The sequence below is a fragment of the Puma concolor genome, chromosome A3, assembly GCF_028749965.1.
Source record: "Puma concolor isolate L17-30 chromosome A3, mPumCon1.1.hap2, whole genome shotgun sequence".
Lineage (NCBI taxonomy): Eukaryota > Metazoa > Chordata > Mammalia > Carnivora > Felidae > Puma > Puma concolor.
Genome location: NC_141669.1, coordinates 116,985,596 through 117,003,370, shown reverse-complemented (window position 1 = coordinate 117,003,370; position 17,775 = coordinate 116,985,596). Strand labels below are relative to the sequence as shown.

General features: G+C 40.0%; 1 protein-coding gene across 6 annotated transcripts in view; it reads left to right on the top strand.

Annotated features, from left to right (window-relative positions):
• The first annotated feature begins 588 nt into the window (after positions 1 to 588).
• The window catches only part of NCOA6 (nuclear receptor coactivator 6), a 108,388-nt gene continuing 91,201 nt past the window's right edge, over positions 589 to 17,775 (top strand). For 5 of the 6 annotated variants that reach the window (XM_086702029.1, XM_086702032.1, XM_086702031.1 and 2 more), the window contains exon 1: positions 590 to 792. The gene's annotated coding sequence lies outside the window, so the exon portion shown is untranslated. Of the gene's footprint in view, positions 793 to 17,775 lie in introns of all 6 variants that reach the window. The other variant, XM_086702034.1, reaches the window with a different exon arrangement.

Here is a 17,775-nt window from a genome sequence, read left to right as displayed (position 1 = left end):
ATCAAGTGTGAAAAACAGATCTGAATCCAGGCCTTTATGACAGACATCAAGTCCAGTGCTGGGAGGCCTCTCTACATTTGGGGAGAGGGGAGGAGCCACATTCCCTTGCACCTAATGAGCTTGCAAGGATGATGGTGATGGGAAAAAAGTAGAGAGGGGCTTACAGGCAAATTAATAATTAAGGCTAAAGATTATCTTTATCACCGTTAATGTTATTAAACACTATGTGTCAGGCACTGTGCCAAGTGCTTTTCATGTCTTCTCTCATTTCCTCTTTGCAAGCACTATTATTATCCCCATATTTCAGATATGTAAACCGAGGCTTGGAAAGTTGACTTGCCCAAGGGCACTAGGGCCAGAGGGCTCCTATAGGGCTGTACACTCACTCCAAAGTGGAGGCAAAAGCCACTGACGCTATTACAGCGCCAGGAGACAGAATCACCCAACCCATGCACTAAGCTCTGCACCCAAGTGAGCGGGCGCGCGCTCCGCCTCGCGCTCTCGGGGACGTTTGGCCACGTGATCAGGGCCCGCCCCCGCCCGCCCCGCCCCCTCCCGCGCTCCCACCCTCTCTCCCTCCCTCCCCCTCCCTCCCCGGCCCGGTCCGGCCCATCCCCCTCCCCGCCGGCTCCCTGAGGCCCTTGCCGGGTCGGGCTGCGGGCGGCCGGGCGCCGACGGCCGGACAGACGGACGCACGCGAGGACGGACGGACGGACAGACGGAGGGCGGCGGGCACGCACGGCCCGGGCCGGTGCTCCGAGGCCCGCCCGGGAGGGCTGGGGCCGCGCTCAGGTGAGGTGACGGCGACGCGGGCCCGTAAGGGGTGGGCCCGCCGGGCGTCTGGGGTCCCGGCCCCGCTGGCTCCGCGGGAAGGAGGCGCCGCCCGGGCCCGGCGCGGGAAAATGGCGCCGGCCGGCAGTGGAAGACGGCTCCTGTGCGGGCCCGGCCCGGAGCCGCCCCGCCCGCGGCGCTCGTGTCCCCGTCGCCATGTTGGGGAGCGGGCCCCGGGCCTGCGGGCGGGGGTGCTGGAGGGAGCGGGGGCCGGCCGGGGTTGGGGAGGGTGCGAGACGCGGGGTCTGGGGCGCTGAGGGAGTGCAGGGCCGGCCGGGGTCTGCACAGGGTGGCGCTCCAGGCCCGAGGAACTGGCGGGAGCCGAAACTGGGGTCGTGGCCGGGGTCGAGGAGAAGAGACACTGAGTCCAAACGGAACTGGATCGGGGTCCGTGGGGCTGGAGGGCAGGAGTGGAGTTGGGTTAGGCTATTCGTGTTCAGGACCCCAGGACCGGTAGGACCCAGAGGGGCGTGGGGTCCGAGCTCAGGCTGTCAGAGCAGGGACAGTTCTTTGTGGAGGGCGGGGGTGGAGTGTTGATTAGGAATATTAGAAATGGGGGCCCTTTGGAGGCCGGTGCGACTATCAGACTGGGACAGTTCTCAGAGTCGCGGGTGCGAATTGCAAGTCCGTATGACTCCCAAGAGACTGAGGACATAGGTTCTCCTAGCATATTCTACTCCCAATTGGGGAGAGCAACAGAAAATAGGAAGACTTTTATGAGGAAGAGGGAAAAGAGAGACTGAGGTTTGGGTGCAGGAGCTGGTCAGCAAATGGGGTGCCCAGCGTGGAGCTGGTTGGCAAGAAGAAAGAGCCTCCATCAACTTAATGGAGTTTGTGTCTTTAAAAGGAGGGACCAGGCTGTTTGTGGGTGGTGACCCAAGGTGTCTTCCCAGGAAGAGGACAGCCCACTGTTTTAAGAGCAGGGTCACCTGGGGAGGTCATCAGAAAGGCCTTGAGGCCAGTAAGAATGGTGAAGAAAAATCGGTGTGTAGAAACTACAAGGGTCTTAGAGATCATGTAACAATTTCGGGTCATGTAATGATTTTAGCTGAGACCTAGAAAGGTAAAGTTGACTCCTCCAGATCTTACAAGTTCCTGGAAGAGGAGGTCTGCTGCCTCCTTATTCAACAGACTGGCTTAAAGGAATTTGTTAGCTGTGAGAAAAGTGTTAAGAAGGCAAGCTCAGCAGCATGTATCAAAGAACTGTTAATGGGTTTTGTTTTGATAGTTTGTCAGTACAAAGACTGAAAGGGGATACAAAGAAGGATAGGTAACCAGCTATTTGATAATTTCTAGCCCACCTCCATTTGTGCAAAGAAGTTATCTTCAGGACCCTTTTGACTTTGAACTTGGAGTTTTAAGAGATGCTCCTTCTGTTCTAGGTGTTTGTTATAGGAGAGGGACATAGAAAGCCTAAAAAGATAAAGTGAACAATCATGTACACCCAAGATCTGTATCATGATCAAACTTCAATTAAACTTTGATCAAGATAGAGAGGAATTCATATGGGTTATGGAAGAGTTCTGTCATGCAAATTTCATGCACATCTATCATGAGATAGTAGACCCAGGGCTCCCATAAAATCAAAAAGGTTATGAAGATGTTTATAGTGGTAAGATTTTCTATGTTCAATGAGTATACACAATACATATATACAGTATCAAGATTAATTTATTCTGAGTCTTTCTAATGCATGAAGACCTAACTAGTGGGCATCTAGGGAAGCTGCTCAGAATAATAATAACCTCTCTCAAAATAATAGTTTTAATTGCATTAAACAAAATACACTGGATTATAGAGAAAGCCATTATATTGAAATACCAAAATATACAAATTATAAAATAGTATGGATATACTTTATCAATACATTAAGAAATCAGATCTAGTGACAGGTCTGATAATTACAAATTTTAAACACGATGAGCATAAATAATACTTTAAGATATCAGCAACAATTGTAATATGATGTAAAGGTATCTGTGATAACTGTGACAGAGTGACAGATACTGCTAATACTAGAGTAGTGTGTTGCCTGCAATTCATTTTTGAAGAAAATTGTAACTTTCAATTAGAAGTTAGTGAAAATAAGGAAGTAATTTTTCTTTTTACTCCCTATCCAAGTTCACAGACCCCTCTGAATTCTACCTGTGAATCCCATCTATGAACCCCAGGTTAAGAAACCCTTCCCCTACCACCAAGCATGTCTTCCATTCAGCAGACAATTACTGTGCACTAAGACACGTCAAGCGTTATTATGCCAGGCTCTGAGGATTGAAAGGTCTTTAAAGCAGGATCTTTTCATTTCAGATATTCAGTCTCGTGAGAGAAATGAACATACAAACAATGCTATTTCAGGATGGTGAATGCCAAAGGAGTATCAAAAGTTGTAAAAACACAAGAGGTGGGCACATTTCGGTTCTAAGAATCAGGGAAGGTTTTGTGAAGGGAGATACTTGAGATGTGTCCTGAAAGGTGGAGGAGTTTGCCAGATGGAGAGTTGGAGAGAAGAGCTTTCTATGTAAGGCATGCACTTTCAGGGAATACAATTGAATGTGGCTGAAGCACAGTATGTGTGTGGATCAAGTGGTTAAAGATGAGATGGAAATGTTGTTTGGTTGTCCTGCTTGTAAAGGACTTTATTAAAGGACTGAATCTTTAGCTGATAGGGAGGCATTCAACATTTCCAAGGAGGAGAATGTATGATTAGGATTAATTTTTAGGAGATAAGTGGATGGAGAGTGGACTGGAGAGAAGTAATGAGGGCCTAGCTAAGGCAGAGGCAGTCAGCTTTGAGCAAAGTTAGAATTTTTAGGTGTTGATAATATTGCACATGGTAAGAGAGAAGGAATATTTTAGATTAGGATGGTGGCTGTCAAGTTAAAAAAGGGATGAAAGGAAAATGAAGTGAGAATTGTCACAGGTAATAAGGGAGATGATTTTTGGGGATAGAATAACAGACTTCTGGAAACCATTGCAAAGCTGGCAAGTGTGGTACAGTTTTTGTTTAAAGAAATCAAAGGTAAGTGTCAGCAGACATAAGAAGCAGGGAAAGTATTCCTAGAGTGTAGGAAAACCACAACTCTCTACATCAGGGGTCAGCAAACTATGGTCAGTGTCAAATCTGGTAGAGTTACTCATTTACATATTGTCTTTGGCTGCTTTCACTCTACCAGAGGCAGAGTTGAGTAGTTTTACAGAGAATATATAGTTTTCAAAGCTGAAAATATTTATTGTCTGTCTCTTTACCAAAGATGCTTGCCAATCTCTGATCAGTGTCTGAAGATTGGATGTTCAACTTCTGGTTTGTCATTTCTAGTTCTTATATAATGGAGAATAACTATTTTGACTTTGTCCTTCCGGCTGGGTCACCCATGCTCTGTATATCTGCAGTATGACATAGACCCCTGAATATTTTATATCAGTCAGTGATGCCAGGGTCTGTTCTGGGGTCTGCTGTGTGGCAAATGTGGTAGTAACAGGTTTTCACAACTCAGACCATGCTTGTTTTGGCATATTCTCATTGGGTTGTCTTTTTAGAAAGATTTCTTTATATTTTCTGATTAGTAATCCTTTGTTGGTTACGTGTATCATAGAGATCATTTCCCAGTTGCTCATCTTTAAAATTTTTTTTTTTAATGTTTGCTGTTGAGAGAGTGTGAGCAGGGGAGAGGGAGAGAGAGAGAGAGAGAGAGAGAGAGAGAGAGAGAGAGAATCTGAAACAGGTTCTAGGCTCTGAGCTGTCAGCACAGAGCCCAACATGGGGCTCAAACAGCGAGATCATGACCTGAGCTGAAGTCAGATGCTTAACCGACTGAGCCACTCAGATGCCCCATAAATCTCTCTCTCTTTTGTTAAAAGAGGTTCTGAATTTTAATAAAGTCAAATTAATCAATCTTCCTGCAAGATTTTGAAATTATTCTTTATATTATCTTCTTGAATCTTCACTGTTTTTCCTTTGATGTTTAGATCTCTAATCTATCTGGAATTGACTCTTGTGTGTGATGTGAGGTAGGGTCCAGTTTCATTTTTTTTTTTTTCCTATGTATAACCAATTATCCCAGCATCAATTAAAAAAAACAACAACAGTGTTTTTAATGTTTTAATTTATTTTTGAGACAAAGAGAGCACGAGTGGGAGAGGGGTCTAGAGAGCCAGAGACACAGAATTCCAAGCAGCCTCCAGGCTCTGAGCTGTCACCACAGAGCCCAACGACACAGGGCTCGAACTTATGAGCTGTGAGGTCATGACCTGAGCCAAAGTTGGACACTTAACCAACTGAGCCACCCAGGCGGCCCCAGCACCATATTTAAAAAAAAACTTTTTTAATGTTTATTTTGAGAGAGAGAGAGACACGGAGTGTGAGTGAGAAGGGGCAGACACAGAATCCAGAGTAGGCTCTAGGCTCTGAACTGTCAGCACAGAGCCCAACATGGGGCTGAAACTCACGAACTGTGAAGTCATGGTGTGAGCCAAAGTCAGATGCTTTACTGACTGAGGTGTCCCCCACCCCACCATTTATTGAAGGGTACTTTGTTTTCAAATTGTGTGCTCTTTTGGTGGAGTCTGTCTGAGGTCCTAATTCCAACTGTGCTGCTTGCTAATTGTGTGACGTTGGACAAGTTGGGTAACCTCTTTGTGCCTCCGTTTCCTCAGCTTTTATTTATTTATTTATTTATTTATTTATTTATTTATTTATTTATTTATTTATTTAGCCCAACGTGGGACTTGAACTCATCACTGCAAGATCCGAGTCTCATGCTGTACCTACTGAGCCAGCCAGACACCCGACGTTTTCTCAGCTTTTAAAATAAGGATAATAGGGGCACCTGGGTGGCTCAGTTGGTTAAGTGGCCGACTTCAGCTCAGGTCATGATCTCACGGTTCGTGAGTTTGAGCCTTGCATTGGGCTCTGTGCTGACAGCTCGGAGCCTGGAGCCTGCTTTGGATTCTGTGTCTCCCTCTATCTCTGTTCCTCCCCCGCTCGCACTCTGTCTCTCTCTCAAAAATAAATAAAGATTTAAAAAAATGTTTAAAAAAATAAGTAAAATAAAGTAAAATAAGGATAATAGTATTTATCTCATAGGATTGTGAAGATTAAGTGAGTTAGTTCATGTAACATGTGGAACAGTATGGCACCTAGAAAATGCTCAATAATGTTAGCTGTTACTTAGCATTCTTGTTCATTTATGATGTCTAGCACCTGGCACAGAGTAGGGGTTTAATGTACTCAACTGAGTTGTCTGTCTTAACTTGGTTTTCAGGTCAAGACAGAATGGTTGAGAGGTAGGCTGAATCTCAACAGGAAATGCTTCCAGTTGCTGCTTAGTTTTAGCTGCTGCCTCAGACTATCTGCTGGGAAGGAGCTCCTCTCAGCCCATCACTTCTTTTGCAGAGAACTTCTGTAACAGAGGATACAAACCAGCAGCCTGTGGTTGGATTTGACCTGCAGACAGACATGTTTTGTTTGGCTAAAATTTACACAGATTTCTGACTTTGTGACTTTCTTTGAAATTTTGAAAGATCTGTTAACACAAACTCCTATTCTCTCATAGCAACACAGTGAAAGCTAAAGCTTTTAGGTGTGATGTGTGTTTCCTTGTGCTCTGTGGTCCTCACTGCTTTCTTGCTTTGCTCATTTACTTTTATTGCCCTGTAGGCATTTGATTTTCTGGTTCTTACTTCACTGAGGTTTTAAATATTCTCTCTCCTAAACCAAAAAATGATATGTTGGGATGAGGGTTGGGATGGCCAGAAATTGACAGATGAGTTTGTGGGCAGGTAAAAACCAAAGTCTGTTTATAAGGATGAGTCATTTTTGATCGAAATGAATAAAATGATAAGTGAAATTAAAAGATGAGGTGAAATTAATTTCAAATTGCTGAATATTTATGCATCTATTGTGCACTGGGTATATTAGAAATTACCACATTTGTGGTAGCAAACTAGCTGGCCAGCTTTATGAAACATTGCAGAAGAGATCTTTTTAATTGTGATGTGGAGCTGTTTTCCAAGAGAGTGGTTGGATGAAAGAGAGGAAAAACAGGAATTCATTCATTTGCCAAACATTTATTGAGCCCTACCCTGTATATTAGGCTAGAACTCTGCAAGATACAAAGATAATTCTAGTCAGAGTTTAAGTGTCCTGTGGAGTATAGGTAATGTGTTACGAAGCTGGGATATCAAAGAATGGTACCTGAAAGAGGTAGCCTTTGAGTGGAGCTGCCAAGAATAGTAAGCATCTTTTTGTTTTTTTTTTTATTTTTTATTTTCAATGTTTGTTTATTTTTGAGAGAGAGAGTATGCGCGTGCACAAGCAGAGGAGGGGCAGAGAAAGAGAAAGACGAGACAGAGAATCCGAAGCAGGCTCCTTGCTGTGAGTGCAAAGCCTGACATGGGGCTGAAACCCATAAACTGAACCATGAGATTGTGACCTGAGCCAAAGTCTGGCACTCAACCAACTGAGCCACCCAGGTGCCCCAAGAATGGTTAGGATCCTAATACTTGGAGACGAGACGGATTTTCCAGGCTGAATGAAAGCATGAGTGTGGAGATGTGTGTTTAGGAGTTAGTAAAGAGTCCAGTTTGGCTGGAGAACAGGATCGTTACAGGGCTGTTGTTGGAGTTCAGTCTGGAAATGGAGATTGAACCACAATAGCAATAATAATAGCAGTAGTAGGTCACATTTTTTGCTTGCATACTGTTTGCCAGATAACTTGCCAAGCATTTAATAAGTAGTATTTCTTTTAATCCTCACAACAACTCTGTGAGATAGGCATTATTTTTTATGTCTTTTTAAAAATAAACTGAGGAAAAGAACTAACAATTGATGGAGAAAGAATTTGAGTCTAATTCCCAGTCCTGTGTTAGTCCCTGTATAGTATATATACAGCTTAATCAGGGAAGGCTTTGAATCCTTTTCAGTTTCTGGCTGGGAAGTTTGGACTTGATTAACTAAGTAATAGGGAGTCATCAAAAGTTTTTAGCTATATGGTGACATAATGAAACCTGCACAGTGGGAAAGTAAGCCTGGTAGTGAAGTATAGGAACAGCATGGGGAGAAAGGAGAAATACTGACAGCCAGTTTACTCTCCACCTCCTCACTAGATGCAGTGCTTCTTCATATCTGGCCCTGTGTCTGTCCTCCCCTTCCTTCAGCTCCACTGCCTACCTATTGTGTTGTCTCACAGATTTATTTTTAAAAATGTAATCTTTCCCTACCTCACCTTATTCTATTTTTTTTTTTTTTATTTTTTTTTTCAACGTTTATTTATTTTTGGGACAGAGAGAGACAGAGCATGAACGGGGGAGGGGCAGAGAGAGAGGGAGACACAGAATCGGAAACAGGCTCCAGGCTCTGAGCCATCAGCCCAGAGCCCGACGCGGGGCTCGAACTCACGGACCGCGAGATCGTGACCTGGCTGAAGTCGGACGCTTAACCGACTGCGCCACCCAGGCGCCCCCTCACCTTATTCTAAAAAGGACTTGAGTGGCGCCTGGGTGACGCAGTCGGCTAAGCGTCCGACTTCAGCCAGGTCACGATCTCGCGGTCCGTGAGTTCGAGCCCCGCGTCGGGCTCTGGGCTGATGGCTCAGAGCCTGGAGCCTGTTTCCGATTCTGTGTCTCCCTCTCTCTCTGCCCCTCCCCCGTTCATGCTCTGTCTCTCTCTGTCCCAAAAATAAATAAACGTTGAAAAAAAAAATAAAAAAAAAAAAATAAAAAAAAAATAAAAAGGACTTGAGGTGGGTGTCTAGGAACTCAATAAGCATTTGCTGAGTTAATTAATAAATGACCAGAGGTATAGGTAGGTGTGTATATAAAGGGACTATGACTTTAGGGGCGCCTGGGTGGCGCAGTCGGTTAAGCATCCGACTTCAGCCAGGTCATGATCTCACGGTCCGTGAGTTCGAGCCCCGCGTCAGGCTCTGGGCTGATGGCTCAGAGCCTGGAGCCTGTTTCCGATTCTGTGTCTCCCTCTCTCTCTGCCCCTCCCCCATTCATGCTCTGTCTCTCTCTGTCCCAAAAAAATAAATAAACGTTGAAAAAAATTTAAAAAAAAAAAATAAAGGGACTGTGACTTTGTTGGACAGAGTAATGCAGCTCTAGAATTTGGTGATAAGCTATATTTTATGTATAAACCCTATAAAGCAAAAGCCTGGAACCACATCTTCTTTAACTTGTGAATGATTATATTCTGTGTCAGATAGAATATTAATGCTCAGTTAATATTAACTATATCAGTTAAAAAGCTAAACTTATAGAAACAGAGAGAATGGTGGTTGCCAAGGGATGGGGTAGGGGAAATGGGAATATGTTGGTCAAAGCATAGAGACTTCCAGCTGTAAGATGAGTAAATTCTGAGGACCTAGAGTACATCATGGTGACTATAGTTAACAATAATGTATTATATACTTGAAAGTTGCAGAAAGAGTAGATTAGATCTTAAATGTTTTTGCCACACACCAAAAAAAAAAAAAAAAAAAAAGTGTGTGAGGTGATGGATGTATTAACTAACCTTATTGTGGTAATCATTTTGCAGTATATATGTGTATCCATCTCATTGTACATTTTATTTATTTATTTTTTAATGTTTATATTTTGAGAGGGGCGGGGAGGGAGAGAGGATGAGCAGGGGAGGGGCAGAGAGACGGAGACAGAATCTGAAGCAGGCTTCAGGCTGTGAGCTGTCAGAACAGAGCCCAACTTGGGACTCAAACTCACAAGCTGTGAGATCATGACCTGAGCTGAAGTAGGCTGCTTGACCAACTGAGCCAGCCAGGCGCCCCTCATTGTACATTTTAAACTAACACAATGCTGTATGTTGATTATGTCTCAATAAAGCTGGGGGGAAAGATCTTTGTCAGCTAATAATATTAATGATCACCAAATTCAGAGGGCATTCATACTTTAAATATTTAGGTTTGTATTTACCATTGACTAGCTACAACCACCGCCTCCCCAACACATACAAAGAGGCAACAAAAGTTCCCGCTAACTCTTACCTTTACCAATATTGAACCTGTTGAATATTAGTTCCATAGTACCATTTATGTATATTTTCTAAAGACCAGACAGCAGCAGTTTCTCACAGGAAGAAATAGTTGCAGATTTGTGAATCAGATTCTTATTTTGGATTTTACAGAGGGAAATTGTTCATTAGGTTAAGTCCCTTGCCGTAAATTTAAATATTATATGAAAGTAAGGCTGTGTCCCTTCTATAAAATACAGACCTAAAAAGTTCAAACACTTGGAGAAATCAAAGATGTTGTGGTTAACCACCAATTGCTGGTACAGGGGAGAAGAGTTTTAGGTAAACCAACATCTGACTAGACATAATAAGAGACAGATCAATAGACCTAAATAATGGATTTGTTAAATAAGTATTCTTTCCCATTGTAGATATTAACTAACAGCAGTATATGCATATACACGTAAGCACATATCAGTATGAATTATAATGATATAACTGGTATAAATTCAAATCTAGTAATGCTTCATAAAAGAAAATGAGCCTTCAACTGAGTTCTTTTAGATTGTGTTCAACTGTTCAGTGCATGTGGAGATGACTCATTCAGAAGCATCATGATCAGAACAATTAAGTGTGGAAGAAAATGTGATTATGATAGTATATGTTGACTGCCTACCAGTGTTGAGAAGTATATCCAGTTAATGAGTAATTAGTTTCTGCCTTCCAGGAAACTAATTCATCTGAGAACATGATATGAACATAAATAAAAAGGTGGGGGGAGCATAAATGTTTTAAACGAGACTATAAGTGCTGTGGAAATTCAGGAGAGAGCACCACTACCACTTGGAGAATCAGGGAAGACTTCATGGAAAAGGTGGTATATTAATTTTCTAGGGCTGCTGTAACAGACTACCACAAACTGGGTGACTTAAAACAACAACAATTTATTCTCTTAAAATTCTTTATTCTAGAACTTGAATTCAAGGTGTCAGCAGGGACATGTTCTCTCTGAGGCTTACAGTAGAATCTTTCCTTGCCTTTTTCTGGCTTGCATCAATTCTTAGTATTTCTTGATTTGCAGCTACATCACTTCAGTCTCTGCCTTTGTTGCCACATGGTGTTCTCCCTGTGTATCTCTCTGTCCAATTTTCTCTCTTATAAAGACACCAGTCATATTGGATTAAGGGCCTACACCCTACTCCAATATGACCTCATGTATACTAGTTACATCTGCAGTGACCCTATTTCCAAATCTACATTCTGGGATACTGGGGGTTAGAACTTTAATGTATCTTTTTGTGGGACACAGTTCAACCCGTAACAGGTGGCATGATACAGAGATGATACAGAGGTATTAAATTAAAATTTATTAAATAAATAGAAGGGTAAGATTGCAGTGAGTTAAGGAGAGAAGAACCAAGTGCATGATGGACATAGGAAAGCATAAGGAATATTTAGAAAATGAAATAGTGAGAAGTCTGTTTTGCTGGTGTGTTGAGGAGCTATGGGGAGATGAAGCCAGAGTAGTTGGTTGAGCCCTAGCTGCCAGATCTAGGAAGGACATTCAGATGTTGAGTGGGTAGTGTGTGGGAACAGGATGGAACTGCAGAATTTTGAAATGGTGGGTAACTGATTCAAGCTTTGGATAGGTAATTCAAGCTTTAGGGAGATTTTGTGATCAAGTGATCATGGATAAGTAGACACCCTGAAGAAAAACAGATGGTCGATGATTTAACACACCCAGCCTTCCTCATTTGCCCAGGACAGTCAGGAAATTCCTCTTTTGTAAAAAAACAACAATAACAGAAACACCACAACAAACTTTGAGGGTTTTATTAGCCTCTTGCTCAGCCATCTGTGGGCACTGAGATACATCAGCTTTTTAGGATCTCTGTTCAGAAGCCTGACCATGGATTTCAGTATTAGTAATCATGTCACTATTTTCTTTCAAACTTTTCTTCAAAATCAGCTCTTTTCTGTCCTTTTTTTTTTTTTATCTTTTGATTTTTCTCAAAACTCTCTTTGGTTTTCCATCTTTTTTAAACATCTGACTAATGGAAAGAATTGAGTAAAATTATGTACTGTCCAAGACAATGATACACTTTTTTTCTGTGTCCTTTTAATGATAGTTTTGGTGACTTTTGCCCACAGTAGGACTTTATTCATATTGTGAATGCATTCAAGCTGTGGTCAACAGTAGAGCTCAGGTGCTTTTCCTTATTTGTCTCTACGTAGTTCTTCCTGATTGTGTATTTGCATTGTTCATATAATCTCGTAAGAGCCTATGTCCCCATGAAGTTTTAAAAATTGTGTTTAAATATTACAAACACATAACTTTGTGCTCATTAGCATATATGCAGTCTTTGTAAATTTAATTCTTATAGTTTTTAAAAAAATTTTTTTAATGTTTATTTTTGAGAGAGAGAGAGGGGGAGAGAGGGAGAGAGAATGAGTGGGGAGGGGCAGAGAGAGAGGGAGACACAGAATCCAAAGCAGGCTCCAGGCTCTGAGCTGTCAGCACAGAGCCTGACACGGAGCTTGAACCCACAGACTGCGAGATCATGACCCGAGTTGAAGTCGGACGCTCAACCTACTGAGCCACCCAGGCGCCCCATAATTCTTATAGTTTTTAATAGTCTTTTTATTTGGCAATATATTGAGGTACTTTTCACATGTCTATATAGTTATTTTTAATGGATACATAATAACCAAAATTTAAATACTCTCTGTTTATTTGGGTGAGTTCCAGTTTGTTTTTATTTTTGGTTTGTAATTCTCATTTATATTTCTATAACATCTTACTATAAAACTTTTTCCCCCAATTTTATTTTAGAATGTATTCTCTAAAATGATTCAGTTTGGTCTAAGGATCATCACTTTTTAGCCATTTTGTCAGCTTATTCTTTAGAATAACTACCAGTTTATATTGATACTAGCCATTAGTTGTTGTTGGATTTTATAAATTTTTTCTTCTAGTATAATAGAGGTACCTCACAGTTTGTTGGGTTTTAAGATACTTTAAATGTTTTCTTATGAAAAATTTCAAACATACAGATAAAACCCCTGAATTAGTAGAATAAACACCCTTATTCCTACCACCTATGTTCAACATGTAGCCATATGCTCAATGGTATACTTATTATGTTAAACTTTTCAAAATAAAGACATCATCAAACTATGCCTTTAAACATTTTAGCATGCATCTCTTACAAATACATTCTTCGCATACAGTGCCTTTATCACACCTAACAAATTATCAATAATTCCTTAATGTTATCTAACATTAAGTCTGTATTTGTTTCCCTCCTTGTCTCCAAAACGACTTTTTATAGCTGACTTGTTCAAAGGACCATGCACTACATTTGCATCTATTTATGTAGATGTAGTATTTTACAAATCTGGAATAGTTGCCATTCCTTGTCTGCTTCCTCACCTTTTGTTTTTTTTGTTTTGTTTTGTTCGTGGCATTGATTTGTTGACACCAGAGCAGTTTTGTTTAATGCTCCACATTCTGGATTTATCTGATTGTTTTCTTTGTGACATTTATTCCTTATATTTCCCTAAACTGTAAGGTTTAAAGACCAGATCTGAGCTGAACATTTTGGCAAAAATACCTAAATATTCCTCACAAGGCATCATATTACAAGCTACACAAATGTCTGGTTGTCCCATTGTCGATGATAACTTTGATCAGAGGTTTAAGGTTGTGACTTCCATATCTCTCGATTATGAAATTGCCCTTTTTCTTCTGTGACTAGCGAATATATTTTTTACTTTTATCAATGATGGGTATTTTTTTTAACTTCTTTGAGTTAGTTTTCTTTACCATTTGACCATTTGTTCCATGTAGATTTGGTATTATCCTTTTAAGTTTGTACTGTGTATTTAAAAATTGTATTCAGTATAACAAATAATGCATTGTTATGATAGATAAATTTCAAGTTTCAAAATATAGCTGAAATCCAATATAACCAAAAAAAAGATACAGATTTCAAATATATAATAGGGGGCATTTGTTTGACAAGAATTTGTGATGAGTCATGTTTCCTTTTTAAAAAAAAAAAACATTCCAAACAGACAAATCTAAAAAACATAAACTCTTGAATCAAAAATTTCTTTTATTTTTTTTTTTGAAATGGAGGTAAATCTCAAATTTATAAAAGTTGGATTTACATTTGTTTTTCCATACCCACCCAAAAAGCCCAGAATTTATTTCTTATTCTGTGAGTGTTTCATTTGCTGGTCTTTTTTATACACCCATTTTTATCAATTTTAAATTGTTATTCCTTTTCCTATTACAGATATTTTTCTTAATTCCTTCCTGTTATGAATTATACTCAAATCGGATTTTCCTTTCAACCGCAACTTTTTAAATGCCCAACATGGCATTTTCTCTCTTAGTAAGATTATCGCGATGCCATACACATTATTCTACAAATTCTGTTTATTTTTTTACTTTTTAGGATATACATTTAATTCTATGTCATTAAACAGATATCAAATTCACGTTTTTCTAGCTACATAATATTTCATTTATGCAGGTTTCTGAAGTGTCATCAGGTTGTTTCTGATTTTATTTTCCCCATCACAAACTGTGAACATCCTTATGCATACATCTTTAAGAAATGGAGCTTTTACTTCTGTAGGATAAATCCCAAACATGGGCTAAAAGATAAGCTTATTTCAGTATTATGAACTGCCAGGTTATTTTCCATAAAGGTTGTTGCATTTCTTATTCTCACTGGCACTGGATATTAGGTATCTTTTTAGTCTTTGCCAGTCAGCTGGGTGAAAAGAGTTTTCTTATTTTTATTTTCATTTCCCTGACCATTAGTACATTGTATACATTCATTGGACATTTGTATTCCATATTCTACAGATTCCCTTTACCAATTCTTTACTTATTTTTCTCTTGGGTTGTTAATTTTTTACTTTTTAATCAACTTGCTGGCACTTTTATGTATTTAGAATATTAACCCTTTTTTGTCACATGGTACAATTATCCCAGTCTATCAGTTGGCTTTTGACTTTGTGGTTTCTTTTGACACATAGACTATTTTAATTTTTACCTGTTCATGTCTGTCAGACTTTTTCTTTAATTACTCCTGGATTCATGTCTTGCTCATCACTACCCCACTAATGAATTTTTATTTTATTTCTATATGTTTTTTAATTAAAAAAAATTTTTTTAAGTTTATTTATTTAGAGAGAGAGAGAGAGCACAAGTGGGGGAGGAAGAGAGAAGGAGAGGGAGAGAATCCCAAGCAGGCTCCATGCTGTCAGCGCAGAGCCCAATGTGGCTACTTTGAATGCTATACCTGTGATTGAAAATATTAGTAATAGTGTATTCACCTACAGTTCTGTCTATAGGTTTGCTAAGTGATTATATCTGGGTCATCAGTAATGAGGGAATGGTAACTACAGAATTTAAAAGCTGATCTTAGGATTTCAGTGTTTGATTTTAAATGTGATAGTTTGGGGCACCTGGGGGGCTTGGTCGGTTGAGCATCCGGCTTCGACTCAGGTCATGATCTCACACTCGTGGGTTCGAGCCCCGTGTTGGGCTCTGTGCTGACAGCTCAGATCCTGGAGCCTGCTTTGGATACTCTGTCTCCCTCTCTCTCTGCCTCTTCCCCGCACGCACTACGCACTGTGTGTGTGTGTGTGTGTGTGTGTGTGTGTGTGTGTGTCTTTCTCTCAAAATAAATGAACATAATAATAAAAAAATAAATAAATAAAAGTAACAATTTGAGGGGTGCCTGGGTGGCTCAGTTGGTTAAGCATCTGGCTTTGGCTCAGGACATGATCTCAAAATTAGTGGGTTTGAGCCCTGCATCAGGCTCTGTGCTGATAGCTCAGAGCCAGCTTGCTTCAGATTCTATCTCTCCCTCCCGCCTCTACCTCTCCCCCACTTGCACTCTGACTCTCTCTCTCTCTCAAAAATAAACAAACATTAAAAAAAATAAAGTGACAATTTGCAGAGCATAAAACAAACAAAAAAACGAAGAAAAGAAAGAAAAAAGTTTGACAACATGCAACACTCTCATTATGAATGTAAGACCATAGAGGAGAAGAAACACTGGTAGACTCTTTAAAAAAAAAAAAAAAAAAAATTAACGTTTATTTATTATTGAGAGACAGAGAGAGACAGCATGAACATGGGAGGGGCAGAGAGAGGGTGAGACACAGAATCCAAAGCAAGCTCCAGGCTGTCAGCACAGAGCCCGACGTGGGGCTCGAACACAGAAACTGAGAGATCATGACCTGAACCGAAGTCGGACGCTTAACTGACTGAGCCACCCAGTGGCCCAACACTGGTAGACTCTTAGATTGATTGCTTAAGGACTTTTGTAACTTAGAGCCCAGATCTTCTGATTTAATTCTATTGGAAACTTAATAGAGGAAAAAAAAGCCATGGTTCTTTAAAGTCGTCTTCCGTCTTATGGCAAGACTACATTCGTTATTATTATTACAACATACTTTTCTAGTGCTTTTACAATGAACTTTTTTGTAAGGAAGTGTCACATATGAAATGAAAGACTTTCCTACTTCTGACTAAGAAGCTTCAAATTATTCACTCAGGCCTCAATTTTTCCATCAGGATATTGGACTAGATGATTGCCAAGGGCTCTCTAGTTCATACACTAAGATTCTCATCAAGTAATTTTTAGAGAATTTTTTAGTAGTTCCTATATTGTAGGATTTGATCAACTTTTCAATGTCATTTGTATTTTAGAGCATGGATTAAAAGACTAGTACTCTAAACCTGTGTTATTTTTTGCCTACAGCTTTATTAGGCCTAAAAGGACACAGTGGTATTCATTGTTAGAACATGATATAGAAAGTAGTTTTTCTCTAAATTTTACATTATCCACCTATCATGGCATCTAACAATATGGGGAGAATCTCTTTGAGCCTCTGACTTATTTTGTTGGTTTATATTGTGCTCAATTAACTTAACTGTATTTGTGTTAGAATGAGTTCTAGGAATCTCAGATTTCATATTTCACAGATTTATCTTTTGCTTCTTATATTACGCTGTCAGAATTGAAGTTTAAAAATTAATGTTAATATTCCCTAATCTCTTAAGTTGTCTATTATGCCTACTAGGAGCAAACCAGTTGTTGCTACAGTATTGAAATGCCAGTCTCTTTGACAGGCATTTTGTGGATCCTTTCAGGGTACTAAGTTTTTATGATTTGAGGTGCCTCATTTATGCAGTAGATAGCGTGTCAGTCTCATAAATTTCTATGATTTGACTGGAGGTTTGCATAAATTTTCCCATGGGAGCCCTGGACTTAGAAACAGGAAGCATGTAAAAGTTTTATAACAGATTCATGAGGTATGGGGAGGATGGGATTGGATCTTTAGTTATGCCAAGGCAAATGTTTTTTGACAGTTCACATTTAACTGTTAATTCAGAGACTTTTTAAGTGCCTAATAAGTTATCCTGAAACATTTAGGTCTGTGTGGTTAACAGGCCAACTTAATTTTAAGTACTATAAGTATAATATCCAGATTTAGGCATTCATAAAAATGTTCTTTAAATTTCTCATTATACAGAATTTTTGTTTCTTCTATAGTAACTTTGGGAGCAAGAAAATACCTACCTTACCTGGTACATAGTAAGCGGTTGCTAAAGGATAGTTGAATAAATGCATCCATTGAAAGTATTCAAATTATAGATTAGAAATTATGAGGGACTTCTTTACACACATTTTCTATTTAAAAAATAACTCATGGGGGAACCTGGCTGGCTCAGTTGGTAGAGTGTGCAACTCATGATCTCGAGGTTGTGAGGTTGAGCCCTGCGTTGGGTATAGAGATTACTTAAAAATAAAAAGGAAAAAAAAAGGAAATAACTCATGGTCTGTAAGTATGAAATGATTTCAAAATATTAAGTTAAAAAACTCATGCAAAAGAGTCTCTTGGTAAAGTATTGAGGGTGTTATTACTAGCCATCTTTGAGAAGGAAGGGT